This window comes from Cynocephalus volans, chromosome 8 (assembly GCF_027409185.1).
Source record: "Cynocephalus volans isolate mCynVol1 chromosome 8, mCynVol1.pri, whole genome shotgun sequence".
Taxonomy (NCBI): Eukaryota; Metazoa; Chordata; class Mammalia; order Dermoptera; family Cynocephalidae; genus Cynocephalus; species Cynocephalus volans.
In genome coordinates, this window is record NC_084467.1 from 94,602,097 (window position 1) to 94,606,547 (window position 4,451).

A 4,451-nucleotide genomic window follows, 5' to 3' on the forward strand; every position below is an offset into this window, starting at 1 on the left:
TGTTCCATTGAATGTGATTACTCTTTTATTTTCAATTTCAGATCAATAACGTCTTAGGATGCTTGTTCTATTCAATAATATATTTTTGGATGGCAGACTAGCTGGTGAGAAAATATTTCATTTGTTAGGTGCTCCCGGAATAGGTGCAGAAAAAATTCTTCTCCTCTCTCTATAAGTTCTGTAGGAACCAACTGATTCTGAAATGACAAATGGTCAAGTTAATTATAATTTTTTGTGTGTGTATAAGGTGATACTGTTTACAGCTAGCCAATCAGCACTGTTAGCATAATATAATTAATTTGCAGCAAATACCTTTACATTTAACAAAGTCAATAACTATTATTTACAACTTGAAATAACAGTAAGGATTTGTTGTTCAGTGTGGTAAAATTGTTGGCTGGTGCTGCCCTTTACTGGTTTGCAGTGGTACCACAAATCACAACTCATGTTAAGCTGTCAGGGTGTGAAGACCTCTACTTGCTATGCCTTATTCCAAGCAACCTGTATTTGTGAAGATCAGCCAGGGAGCCACATGAAATCACTGTTCTCCACTCCAGGGCCCACAGAGGCAGTGCACTATTTATTATGTGCTGCCATTTCCCCACTTGAAATCAGGTTCTCCGGAATTTCCCATCTGTCCTTTCAATATTATCTTACATACCTAACTGGTCATCTGTGCCCCTATGGAAAACAAAACTCATAGGGTTAGTGAGTAGACATTTGCAATGATTTCCACATAGATCTAACACATGAAACATAATTAAGAGACGAGAATGTGGCAAACATTGCAAATCATGATAAATACGTAATGAGTACCACATCCAATACATACTATAAAACCATTGACAAATTTTTCTGTGCTCTCAAATTTAACTTTTAAGAGTATTATCAGTAGGTGGAGGTTCTTAAATTGTGATTTTTATCATAATTCTGCCTTGCAGCCGCTCTACAACAACTGATTTTATTTTCTGGTTCTTCTGAAGTATTAATGTGTTGTTCCTTCCTGGCCACAGACACAAATGATATTTAGTATTTCCCATGACATCAGATTTAACAGGTTTGGTAGAAACTGAAAAGTGGGACATTTAAGGCTTTCAATTTGACCTTGGTCGTGATGCTGTGGTTTCTGGGCTCTGTGGTACTCAGGCCTAGCAGCTTGCCAGCACCACACACAGCGTTCTAGTCTCTCACTCTTAGGCATTCATACAAAGATGTATAACAAAACTGGGAGTCCCATCCAAGCTGCCCTAGATTGAATTCAGTGTCTTAATATGGAACAAGAGATAGATGTAATTTGTAGAATTTGTAAACATGTGGTTATGTGACATCCTTAGTGAGAAAATAGATTATTTTTTGCTAAAACGAATAGTATTTCATGTGTATCCCATGCCTTTGCCAGAAGTGCTCAAGATAATCACTTGAAGTCATGAGTTAAATTGCCTTTCCTATGAAACATTTTTCCTCTACATTCATATCTATAACAAGGGCGTAGTTGAAAATGTCATTTTATCACATCATATTCTTTTTTGAGGACTCCCCAGAGGAAAATGTATGTATAGTCTTATTACAAAAAAAACAGTTATACTTTTTTCTGTATACCTAGGTTTTTAAAATCCCATACATATTATCAATTAACTTACAAGATTTTTTCTTTCTATTGTTTACTAGTAAACTCAGAAAAAAATTAGTGGTACATGCATATTACGATGTGCATTTTAAACCCCATTTCTTACTCCGTCCACTTTGTTTCTGCTTCTTTTTTATGGATCATATTTTAGGTACCCTTGTAAATGGCCTAAAATCCTTTCTGGAATATGGTGGTGGTGCCAACTAAGAAACTGAAAAGAATAAACAAACAAACAAACAAAAAACCCCAGAAAATTACAGAAACGAAATCGCCATGTAAAATCATTGATATTAATAAAAAATAATAACGCTAGCTGACATTAAGTGTAAAAAGCACACCGTTGTTCATACTAAATACATGCAGGCACTTTTCCCAAAAGCTCAAATTTGCCTTCTAGGACTGTGTGTCACATAAAAACAGTACAAATATCGTTAAGACCCAAAGAGTGATATAAACATGAATTTTTATTTGTTTATTTATTTATTTATTTTAAACATGAATTTAAAAAGTGATTTGTCCTAAGTTTCTGTCTGGATTTAGAAACAAACTCCTAAATCTGTAGCCATACTGGGCTCTTTCAACGCACTAGGGAGGGGTAGGGCTTTTGCACTATTTGTTTCCTCTGCCTGGAACAGTCTTCCTTCGAATGTCTGTGGGCTCGTTCTCTTTCCTCCGTAAGCTCTTGCTCAACGCCACTTCTCTGCGAGGTCTGTTCTGACCTCTCTGTTTTACACTGTGATTGCCCTCAACACATCACTCCAAATCCCTCATATTCTGTTTTATTTTTTCTTGTTTGCATATATGTTTATTTTTCAAACATAATGGAAAATTTAATTATTAATTATACTTATTGTTTCTACCCTTTGTCCCCAATTAGAATCTGAGGCCCCTGAGTTACATCTTTGTTTTGTTCACCATTGAATCTCAAGCTCCTAGAACAATGCACATAGATGCATTCAATAAATTTTTGGTTGAATGAAGGAAAGGTATGTGCATTTCGAACATTTGAATAAAAATAAGAATTTAAGAGCTTTATAGAACTGTTTTTATTCTCATCTAATTTAAAACTTAAAAAATTAATAAATTCTGTCAGAAATCTCTCCATTGTCTCACAGTCTCACATATCCTTTTTTTTTTTTTTTTTCCTTATTTATTTCAACAGCTACCATTTTAGTAAAAATCGTTGTCTGCCTGGCTCCATACGGTAGCCTCCTGATTGCTCTCTCTGGTTCTAGTATCTCCCTGCTCTGATTCACTATGAACATTATTTCCAGGAAAATTTGTAAAAAATCACCACATTATTCATGGGTCTTCCCTGCTCAGAACTCTAATTGCTCCATCTTATCTCCTCAATTAATTTCAGGCTCTTCACTGGGGAATTCAAGGAGCATTGACCTTTGAGCTTATCTAATTTTCCGAATGTATGTCCACTATCCTCTAACAGGATACCTTGCTTCTAACCACTCTGCTGCTCCCCCACCATCTCCTGAAAATGGCTTGACATTTCTGGCTCCCCTGACTTTGCCTTGTACAGTCTCCTTCCTGCTGAAATCTACCTGTCAAACCCTAAGCGGTCTAGCTCAGTATCCCACCTGCTTCAGGCAAACACCACCTGATCTTAGAAGACCAACTGTACTCATGTTTAGCCAGTTTCTAAAATTTGTGGCTCAATTTTTAACCATACACTGTGTGATATTGTTGTAAAATCCTCAAGTAAAATTTCAGTGCCTTAAGGATAGAAATTATAGCTTATACTTGTACTTCTCCTGGATTTATTTTTCAGAGTAGTTGATACAGTGTTATGTGAAATGGCCCCCAAATGCCCATTTATTAAGTAAGTAAATGTCAGACTTTATGCTGACATATTAATAATGGAAAGTTCAAAACTATGATATGGAAAGTAAATAATAGCTAATATTTGCAGAGTGTTTTTTTGTTGTTTTAACCAAATATCACATTTATTCTTCACAGAAATCCTACAAGATATTCAGCATTATTCCCATTATTCCCATTTTACAGCTGAAGAAATAGAAGATCAGAAATATTAAGCCAGTTACTTACCTAAGGCTGTACAACTAAGGATATGTGCTTAAGCAACATATCAAGGACTTGAACTCTGGTTTTTAGAGACTTGCCATTATGTCATACTACATTTCACAATAACTGTAACTTGAATACACAGAAAATATATTCATACACACACACGTATAGTGTAATTGATACACACACACATATATCTATAGTGTAATTGGTAACTTTTTTATCTGAAATGTTTTGGAAGTTCTGACCTTTGTAGAAATCTGATTGTAATAATTTACAAGGCTATTTTACATTGATATACTAGCTAGTGCTGGTAAAAAAAAAAAAAAAAAAAAAAAGTCCAATAGTCACTGGCTGATTTTAAAGAAACTCAACTGGAATAAAATGTTCAAAAGCTTTTAACACTTCATGACTACATCTTATGATAGCTTTCAAAGAACTGGTGTTTACCAGTCAAGTAATATACTTCTAGGAGAGATTATGGCAGCTTATAGCTAATACATATGTTCCAGAAATTGGGTCTCAGTGAGCGTGGTTACAAATTAACTGTATTATGTGGCAAATGCTTGATTTCCTTCTGTCTTAAAAACATGATTTCAAAGTCCTTGGTTTTTATTCTATCTAATTCTTCAGGGAATCAAACATATATCCCACTTAATTCTAATATATAGAAATTTTTATACAGTACACAACTTTTAGAAATCAGAAATCCTATTCTTTTATCCAAGAATATAAAAGATAGACTTATTTCTGTCTTAGCTTTCATTTAAATTAATCCCAACCT